Raw genomic sequence first — 11,229 nt, 5'->3', positions numbered from 1 at the left:
CCCTCTCCCCGGGCCCCTACCTGCCCCAACATTTTACATCCTTTATCCTTTTTATATTAATCAATACGCTTTCCAAAATTTACACCCACCTGCACACCTAAACCCAACCTCATTTAGAGACTAAGTGAGATTCCTCGGCATAATCCAACCTCTTAGGAAAACATAAAGTGTGTTCATGTGTATGTATGTATGTACATGTATACATGCATGTATGTATAGTCACACATACGGTTACTTTCAGGAAGTATGAAAAGCCCAAGATTTTACCTGAATTACTGGCAGGTAAGTGTGCCTGCAACAGTCCATGGATGCATAAAGACACAAGACTCCTGAGTCAGAGGAAAGAACTTTATTACTCATGGCATAGCAAGTAACATGACCTTAATATTTGCAATGGTTTCCTTTGCACCCACCTCCAGCCCCAGCCCCAAGCCTCACACCTTCCCACCTCACCAAATTCACACCTCCCTTTGCCCCAACACGTTATCTTCATTTTCCTGTGTGGCAAACAAATCCGTTCTCTCTTCCAGAAGGAGATTTATATCTCCTTCCAAGGCTGTTTTCCATACAGACATCCTTAGGAGATCAGTCAGGAAGAAAATCTGTCCATGATTTTGCCCACAAGACATGCAGACACTTGAAATCCCACTGACAGCCACTCCTCAATTCTGTACTGTCTCGGCTTCTAGCAGATTTTCCCATGAGCACAGCACTCCATGAAATTTCTGATTAATCACAGACAACAGAGGCTGAGACCAATTTCATTCATCAGTTGGTTAAGATTACTATCAATGGTTGGGGTACCTGGTTGCCTCAGTCGATGGAGCGCACAACTCTTGATCTTGGGGTTGTGGGTTCGAGTCCCATATTGGGTGTAGAGATGACAATAAACAAATAAATAAACAAATAAACAAATAAGTATATCAGTATCAGCAGGACTCCATGTACAGGACCAGGCTAACCTGAAATACTGATGTCACTAGTGCAGAGAAGGGTCTCAGACTCAATCAGCTGTTTAAATATCAGAAGCCATCTGGACATGCCTTGGGTAGTCAGAGTATCAATGGCCTAGAGAGTGTAAAGGGTGACAGAAATTTGTTTCAAGGGTCACAACGGTGTGGCTGGCCAGCTGACCGTCATGCCTCGAAGCAGGTCAGAGTTCCAATGGGGTGGTTGGAGCCTCCCCACCAGTGGGACATAACAGGTCAGCTGACCGTCATCCCTTGAAGCAGATCAGAATTCCAATGTGGCTGGAGCCTCCCCACCAGTGGGACAAACAGGTCACCAGCAATCACAAGTGTTGCATGTAGTGACAGCCTCTGTATCAGAGACAGAATCGAGCTTGGTAATCAGCTTCACTGTGGTCACTCTCTCCACGGAACAGGCAATAGTAAATCCTTCCCTATCAATCATTACTTTACGGGCACCTGGGTAACTCCATCAGCTAAGTATCTGATTCTTGATTTTGGCTCTGGTCATGATCTCACAATTAGTGTGTTGAGGCCCCCATTGGGCTCTGTGCTGACAGCGTGGAGCCTGCTTGGGACTGTCTCTCTCTGTCCCTCTCTCTCTCTGCCCTTGCCCTGCTCTCTCTTCCTCCCTCTCAAAGAAACATTATGAAAAATCCTTATCTTAAATGTAAATGAAATGTGCAGAACCACAGAGTGGCTGAATGCATGGAAAACAAGATCTAACTGTATGCGGTCTACAAAAAAACCCACGTTAGATTGAAAGGCTCATGCAGACTGAAAGAGAAAGGATGGAAAAAGCTATCTCATGCAAATGGAAACCACAAGAGCAGGAGTGGCTATATTTATATCAGAGGAGGCTGATGTGAAGTCAAAAGCTATCTCTAAGGGCTCCTGGCTGGCTCAGTCAGTGAAGTGTACAACTCTTGATCTCGGAGTTGTGACTTCAAGCCCCACACTGGGTGTAGAGACTGATTAAAATAAATAACCTTTTTAACATTAAAAAAAATTTTTTTAATGTTTTTATTTATTTTTGAGAAGAGAGAGACAGAGCATGAGCGGGGGAAGGGTAGAGAGAGAGACACAGAATCCGAAGCAGGCTCCAGGCTCCGAGCCGTCAGCACAGAGTCCAACGCTGGTCTCAAACTCAAGCTGCGATATCATGACCTGAGCTGAAGTCGGATGCTTAACCGACTGAACCACCCAGGTGCCCCAGCATGGATTTATTTTAAAAGTACCTCTACGGACTCTGGAAATGTTGCCTTGTTTTGAAGGCTGGTAGCAAGCAAGTTAATTTCCAAATTGCCATATACATGATTTTTTGTTTTTTGTTTTTTGTTTTTTTACAGTTGTATTTGTATTTCTTTTTTTTTTTTAATATCTGAAGTTTATTGTCAAATTGGTTTCCATACAACACCCAGTGCTCATCCCAAAAGGTGCCCTCCTCAATACCCATCACCCACCCTCTCCTCCCTCCCACCCCCCATCAACCCTCAGTTTGTTCTCAGTTTTTAAGAGTCTCTTATGCTTTGGCTCTCTCCCAATCTAACCTCTTTTTTTTTTTTCCCCTTCCCCTCCCCCATGGGTTTCTGTTAAGTTTCTCAGGATCCACATAAGAGTGAAACCATATGGTATCTGTCTTTCTCTGTATGGCTTATTTCACTTAGCATAACACTCTCCAGTTCCATCCACATTGCTACAAAAGGCCATATTTCATTCTTTCTCATTGCCACGTAGTATTCCATTGTGTATGTAAACCACAATTTCTTTATCCATTCATCAGTTGATGGACATTTAGGCTCTTTCCATAATTTGGCTATTGTTGAGAGTGCTGCTATGAACATTGGGGTACAAGTGCCCCTGTGCATCAGTACTCCTGTATCCCTTGGATAAATTCCTAGCAGTGCTATTGCTGGGTCATAGGGTAGGTCTATTTTTAATTTTCTGAGGAACCTCCACACTGCTTTCCAGAGCGGCTGCACCAATTTGCATTCCCACCAACAGTGCAAGAGGGTTTCCATTTCTCCACATCCTCGCCAGCATCTATAGTCTCCTGATTTGTTCATTTTGGCCACTCTGACTGGCGTGAGGTGATATCTGAGTGTGGTTTTGATTTGTATTTCCCTGATGAGGAGCGACGTTGAGCATCTTTTCATATGCCTGTTGGCCATCCGGATGTCTTCTTTAGAGAAGTGTCTATTCATGTTTTCTGCCCATTTCTTCACTGGGTTATTTGTTTTTCAGGTGTGGAGTTTGGTGAGCTCTTTATAGATTTTGGATACTAGCCCTTTGTCCGATATATACATGATTTTTTGAATGAAGATTTCATTGCAGAATCTATACATATTTCCTTGCTGCATAGATTGCAAATCCATATCCACGATCCACACAAATTGCAATAAACTAAACGAGAGGTGGTCAGAATTGAAATAAGGGCCAGAACCACCAGTCAGTCTCCACAGGCTTGGCATGCGCCTCAACGATTCTGCTGCTTGCTGGGTGGCTTGGTATCAGACCTGTTTCTACTGTAGAAGTGCTTTTCCCGGCACGAGCTCCTATCTGGTCTCCTGACAGGCCTCGTTCCCTTTTAGACTCTGCATCTCAGACTGGAAGAGAAAATGCTCACCCAATTAATTCCTTCCTGCTGTCAGGGCCGTGGGCTCAGTGTGATGCTTGTAACAGCCAAAGCATGTTATAGTTCTGTGACATCACCCCCAACCCCTCACAAGTGCAATTATCTTCCCAACACTGTGACAGCACCCTTGGGGAGCGGAGAATATTTTTGAAAAACTTTGTCCCAGTTACCAATTATCAAGAATCTGGTAAACACCTACTAAGAGGCTGAGGAGTGTCGGAGACACTGTTTCTTTTCCATGATCCCTGGAGGGGGACAGGGTCTCACCTGAGAGCAGGAGATGCTGAGTCTGTCACTCAGGGACCCGCATTGCAGCACGCTTGCCTTCCTGTACTACCTGCTTCCCTGAGAGGTTCTTCCACCCCAAATCCAACTCTCTATCAGTCTTCAGGTTCCTGAGCTGCCCCACATTTTATGTTACGGGCAGGGAAATGCAATCACTCAAAGGATCCTCAAGAGATTTTCGATTTAGTAGTAGCAATGAGAAGAACATGATGTCAGTAACTAATAATGGAAATCACCGGGCTAATTTTCATCACCCAGAGCAAATAATCAGGAACCCTCGATAGTGTGAAATTTTTCCAGGAAAAGAAACTACTGATAATCGGCCCCAGTATAGATGGGGGGGGGGGGGGGTGTCTAAAGACAACAATATCTGCAGAAGCAAGGGAGAAGTTTATACAAGTATCCTGCCCAAATAAAAGCACCAGTATTAGATGGTTTAACATGGAGATTCTACCATTATTTTTATTTTTTTTAATGTTTTATTTTATTTTTGAGAGAGAATGCAAGTGAGGGAGGGGTAGAGAAAAGGGGGGACAGAGGATGTGAAGTGGGCTCTGAGCTGACAGCAGCCAGCCTGATGCAGGGCTAGAACTCACAGACCGTGAGATCACAGCCTGAACCAAACTCCGATGCTCAACCAACTGAACCACCCAGGTGCTCCTACCATTGTTTTAAATATCAGGTAAGCCCATGCTACCTACGAAAGGAAGTAGAACTTGCAGATAATTTTAGGACATTTAATAGAACATGGATACATGCAGCACCTGGGTGGCTCAGTTGGTTAAGTGTCTGACTTCAGCTCAGGTCATAATCTCACATTTCGTGAGTTTGAACCCCACGTTGGTCTCTGTGCTGACAGCTCAGAGCCTGGAGCCTACTTTGGATTCTGTGTCTCCCTCTCTCTCTCAAAGACAAAATAAACATTAAAAATTTTAAAAAAAAAGGACATGGATACCAAAGCTTCTAAAATTGTACCAAAGAGAATACAACAGAAGAACCTCACATCTGCCTATAGATGCAAAAAAGTAAAATGAATACTAGCAAATATATTCCAACAGTCCACTAAAAAACAATAAATGACCAAGTGCAGTTTATCCCTGGAATCCAACAGTGATTGTAGTGATGTAGGTTATCATATATATAAAGATAAAAGTCCTAGGGAGCCTGGGTGGCTCAGTCAGTTAAGCATCCAACTCTTTTTTTTTTTTTTTACATTTATTTATTTTTGTAGAAAGAGACAGAGCACAAGTGGGGGAGGGGCAGAGAGAGAGGGAGACACAGAATCCAAAGCAGGCTCCAGGCTCCGAGCTGTCAGCGCAGAGCCCGAGGCGGGGCTGGAACTCACAAACAGCAAGATCATGACCTAAGCTGAAGTCAGACCCTTAACCGACTGAGCCACCTAGGTGCCCCAGGCATCCAACTCTTGATCTCAGCTCAGGTCTTTATCTCGGGGTCGTGAGTTCAAGTCCCGCATTGGGCTCTATGCTGGGTATGAAGCCTCATTAAAAAAAAAAAGAAAGAAAGAAAGAAAGAAAGAAAAAGAAAAAAAAAAAGATAAGACCTCTATTTGGCAGAATTTAACATGCATTAATGTTAAATGAAGACACTTAAAAATGAAGAATCAATGGACTTTTTCTAACCTGACAAAATAGTCTTCATCCTACTCATGGAAAGCACTAGAAAGCATCCTACTAAGGTCAGAAACAACACCAAGAAGTATAAGATTGCCTGTCCTGGCTGTCGAACATTGCACTGGAAATACAGCCAACACAAATTTGAGCACTGTAAGAATTCAAGCACAGATGTGTGTGATTATTTACAGGCGATATAATTATATACCTGGAGGGTGCCTGGGTGGCTCAGTCGGTTGAGCATCCACTTCGGCTCAGGTCATGATCTCGGATTCTGTGAGTTCAAGCCCCGCATCGGGCTCTGTGCTGACAGCTCAGAACCTGGAAACTGCTTCGGACTCTGTGTCTCCCTCTCTCTCTGCCCCTCCCCCGCTCACACTCTGTTTCTCTCTCTCTGTCAAAAGTAAATAAAACATTTTTTTAGAAATTAAAAAAAATTTATATACCTGGAACGACGAAAGAACTGAGGGAAACTCCTATTACAAAAAAACAAAGAGGGACTCCAGGTGGCTCAGTTGGTTGAGCATCTGACTTTGGCTCAGGTCATGATCTCACGGTCCATGAGTTCGAGCCCCACATCAGGTCTGTGCTGTCAGCACAGAACCTGCTTCAGATCCTTTATCCCCGTCTATCTGCCCTCTCTTTCCACTCACCTCTCTCAAAAATAAATAAACTTTAGGGGTGCCTGGGTGGCTCAGTCGGTTAAGCATCCGACTTCAGCTGAGGTCATGATCTCATGGTTCGTGGGTTCGAGCCCCTCATCGGGCTCTGTGCCGACAGCTCAGAGCCTGGAGCCTGTTTCAGATTCTGTGTCTCCCTCTCTCTCTGCCCCTCCCCTGTTCATGCTCTGTCTCTGTCTCAAAAATAAATAAACATTTTTAAAAAAAATTTTTTAATAAACTCAAAAAAAAAATACAGAGGGGATGCTTCAGTGGCTCAGTTGGTTAAGCGTCCAGCTCTTGACTTTGGCCCAGGTCATGATCTCACAGTTCATGGGTTCAAGCCCCACATCAAGTTTGGAATTCTCTCTCTCCCTCTGTCTCTCTCTGCCCCTCTCTGCTCACACTCTATCTCAAAAATACATAAACATTTAAAAAAATACACAGAGAGAGTATGACATTAGCACAGAGAAAACAATGGTCTTCATATAGACAAAAAATTATTTACAAGTTATGATTTAAAGGCAGGCTACAATCACAAAGGGATAGTGTAAAAATGAAAAACCTACAAATAACCTTCACCAGAATGACCAGTGGGTGATTCTCCAGAGGGGGGGGGGGGGTCTAAGGAGATGTATGGTGTGTCCCCCTCTGTGAGGGGACAATGCTGGAGCTGAGACAAGATTAAAGAGCCTGATTCAGCCACACTAAGAGGGAGCGGCTGGTGCCTCAAAATACATGATGAAGCTATCACCTGGTCTGCAGTGAGGAAGGACAAAGTGTGTTGGAACGACAGAAATATGTCCCATATGCCAGGAGTGTGTGTGGAAGGGAATTGTTGGGAGAAGGAAAGTGACAGGCAGTCATGGACCATGTTACGGAAAGCTGCCTTGGTCCAACATCTGAATTTCAAACTAAGAGCAGTCAGAGACCATGGGGGGAATTTAGTAGGGAGGTGATAATCCGCAGTTTGTAAAAGGTTTCTCTGGGACTGCAATGGAAGTGAGACTTAAGAGGGAAAGGAGATTCGCCAGCAACTTGCTGATATAGACCAGGAAAGGTTTTAACGACTCTGATAATGGGGAAGGATATCCAAAGTAATTTCCTGTTGACTTGGATATGTGGGTGAGAGAAATGAGAGTGCCAAGGATGGTTAGTTTGGGATTAAATGGTTGTATGGTGTCCTTAATCCACATGAAGACCAGAGAAAGAAACCAAGGTGAAGGAGGAACATGATGTCCCATCTTGGGTATATTAAGGGATGAGATGCATTTCATCCCTCTAAGTAAAACCCTAGTAATGTATCACCATGTGGACAAGAATGAGCATCTCTCGGGGCACCTGGCTGTCTCAGTCTGAGAAGCATGTGACTCTTGATCTCGGGGTAGTGGGTTTGAGCCCTACGTTGGATATAGAGGTTACCTAAAAGTAAAATATTAAAAAAAAAAAGAGGATCTTTCCACAACAAGGACTGTCATCCCAACGTATAGGTGGGGAGACTTCTATTCTTTCCTGTGTAGACTTCTGAGGTACCTCCTACTAATTTCATTTGCAAGCACGAACTTTAATGTTTACTACATGTCAAGAGGTAAGGGTCTTACAAATATTAACTGACTCATCCTCATTAACAACTCTGTGAGGAAGCTACTGCTAATTCCCACTCTGCCACTGAGGGATCTGAGGCCTTCAAGAGGTTAAGAAACTTGTTGAGGTCACATGATCATCAAGTCAGAAATGGAAATCATGGGATGCCTGGGTGGCTCCCTCTCTCTCTGCCCCTGCCCTGCTCACTCTCTCTTTCTCTCTCTCTCTCTCAAAAATGAATAAACATTTAAAAGAGAGACAGAGAAAGAAATGGAAATCAAACATCTGGATCCACAATTCCATATTCTTAGCCTCAACCCGGGAACGTCTGTTTGCCATCACCCCTCACCCAAAGAGAACCCCCTCTGAACTTCATAGCATTCTCGGGGCCCACATCAGCAGCATATTCCATATTCCTTCCTTCTTTTTTAATTTTTATTTACTTTTGAGAGAGAGAGCATGAGAGGGTGAGGAGCAGAGAGAGAGGGGACACAGCCCCGACGCAGGGCTCAAACTCACAAACAGTGAGATCATGACCTGAACTGAAGTCGAACGCTTAACCAACTGAGCCACCCAGGAGCCCTGATATTCTTTTCACTACAGTGAGGTGAGGGCTTGTTTCTAGGCCACCACCAAGATTCTCTGCCTCCTGCTTTCAGCCATGAACTGCCTGCTATTAAAGAGTCTGTCCTCTGGAACATAATCTTCCAGTGAGTTTTCTGCCCTGACACAATACAGCCCACTTCCCAGAGCATCTTTATTCCTTCCTGTACTGTCTACCAAAGCAACTCCAACATTTCTCCTTGACCTGAGAGTTTGGCTGTTGTTTCTTCCGGGATTCTGAGAGACACTCCAGCACCAAAACAGCCCCAACTTCAGGGGTCCTTGCTGGAGGGTTAAATCCAACGTACTGAGCAACAGAATAAATGAGATTTTGTTTATCCAGCCCTACATCCTGCCCTCTTCATCAAACTTCCATAAATCGAATCCCCAGAGTATTCCCTTGGCCCCTGCCATACATTCCAGCTACTCACAACTCTTCATGTTCATTCCTCCCTTAGCATTCCTGGCATGTCCAGAGCCAAAATATACTGAGATTTAGGGCCAGTTATGGGTCTAACATCCAGGAGAGGAAGTGGGAGAAGCTCCAGAGGGGATACTTACTGCATCGTGCACAAAATCCTCTGCAGCATCTTCCAACACAGCAGCAGAGCCAGTCGCCCTTACTGGGAGAAAATGGGCCACCTCTACGCCCCAGAAGTTCCCTGGGATGTTGTAAAGTCAACATCTCCAGACGTTCCCATCCAGATGTCCCTACCCCAGTTTTCAGGACGCCAGCTTTTTCCGACCAGACCCCGATAGTAGCCTAACAGACTTATCATGGCAGAGCATTCAAGCATCTCTAGAGCTCGACGATACTCACAATTACGTCTAAACCCTGCCATTGGATCGTGCCTTCTCTTCCACTACAGATGACAACGAGGGCTTCTTTGTAGGCTACAACCAAGTCTCTCTGGCTCTTTTAGCCATTAGCTAGTTGCTATTAACTTCTAGTCTCTCATTTTCCTTACGCAGGCACTCAGTAAAACTCAGTAACCAGGCAACTCAGCTGTCTTTCAAATATCTGAATCATCACACATGGTCAGCACTAGTGAAATCCTTAGAAAGGGAGTTAGCTCTGTGCCCCACCTACTGACGAGAACAACATCCTCTTTACCTGTCAGACCGTGGGGGAACCAGTCCCAAATTCCCATCTTTCCACCTGGCTTCTCAGGCTGCTCTCAAGCACAAGTTTTGCTAAGATGGTCCTCAGAGAAGTAGATGCCCAGATGAGATTAAACATTCAAGGGATTAAGGGGCATCTGGGTGGCTCAGTCAGTTAAGTGTCTGACTTAGGCTCCAGTCATGATCTCATGGTTCCTGAGTTCAAGTCCCACATCGGTCTCTGTGCTGCCAGTGGAGAGCTGCTTCAGATCCTCTGCCCCTCCCCTGCTCTCTCTCTCTCTCTCTCAAAAATAAATAAACTTTAAAAAAAAAAACACATTCAAGGAACTTATTAGGGGAAATGACTGAAAAGAAATAGAGAAGGAGCCAGGCAGGGACAGAGTCTTCAGAAAGCAATGTAAGTCTGACTCCCCCTAGTGGACAGTGAAGGTTGAGGGAATTTTTGTAGACCTGTGTGCAGCATAAGCATGGTTCTACAGAGTGTCAGGGAGTTCTTGAGCCCACCAAAGACTTAAATCTTGGGAAAGGAAAAGAATTATTAGGATAATCAGGTGTCTGTTCACATTTAATTACATGCCTTCAGAGACAGGGCATAGACGGATGTCTGCTCTTTTCTATAACTGGCAATACTAACAATATTTTTTTAAATTTTTTAATATTTATTTATTTTTGAGAGAGAGAGAAAGAATGTGACTGGGGGGGGGGGGGGGTGCGGGCCGAGAGAGAGAGAGGGAGACACAGAATCTGAAGCAGGCTCCAGGCTCTGAGCTGTCAGCACAGAGCCTGACATTAGGCTCAAACTCACAAGCCATGAGTTCATGACCTGAACCAAAGTTGGACACTCAACCGACTGAGCCACCCAGGCGCCCCACAACATTTCTGATTTAGCATTTTATGTGCATACTGTACAGCTTCAAAGTTATAACATATTGTGAAAACAAACAGCAAGTGGCCCACCCTTGTGTTGTAGCCATATACTGGTCAGGTGTCAGGAGCTAGTAAGGACCCAGGGAGTGGAGACCTCAGGGTCAGGTCATCTGCATTCTGTCCTGTTTTCACTGCTCTGCTCCCTCCCCCACAATCCCCCCACACTCCATTTGAATCCCAGGCCTTGCCCTCTCCCACAAGACCCCACTCTTCTAGTCCCAGTGGACTTCCTCAAGACTCTTACTTTCACGGACAAGAACACCCTCCCTGACCTCTTCTTGCTCTTTTGGACTGAGGCTAGGCGGCACAGGCATGGCTGTTGCACTGGCCCTCAAGGGTCCTCCAACTGCAGGGGTCCCATGTTAGGGGTCTCTAACTTCTGAATGGCCTCTGACTCTCCATGCTGCCTTTACCTGGAAACATGGATCAATGCCAGATCCATGGCACTTGACTGTTCTTCCGTTGGCCAGAAACTCAAGCACAACATCCTCCTCCACTGGGGTGAAGAAGAGTTCTTGGTAGATGAGTGATTAGGTAAACTTGTCTGGGCCCCATTACTATTTCAGACCAACCTGGTGTGTTTGTTTCATTTTGGTTTTTTTCCAAGAGCTTTTTTTTTTTTAATTTTTTTTTAATGTTTATTTATTTTTGAGAGAGACAGAAACAGAATGTGAGTGGGTTAGGAGCAGAGAGAGAGGGAGACACAGGAGCAGAAGCAGGCTCCAGGCTCTTGAGCTGTCAGCACAGAGCCCGATGCGGGGCTCGAACGCACGAGCCCTGAGATCATGACCTGAGCCGAAGTCGGACGCTCAACC

The sequence above is a fragment of the Prionailurus viverrinus genome, chromosome E2 (genome assembly GCF_022837055.1).
Source record: "Prionailurus viverrinus isolate Anna chromosome E2, UM_Priviv_1.0, whole genome shotgun sequence".
In the NCBI taxonomy this organism is placed as follows: Eukaryota; Metazoa; Chordata; class Mammalia; order Carnivora; family Felidae; genus Prionailurus; species Prionailurus viverrinus.
This window is presented reverse-complemented; position numbering follows the sequence as displayed.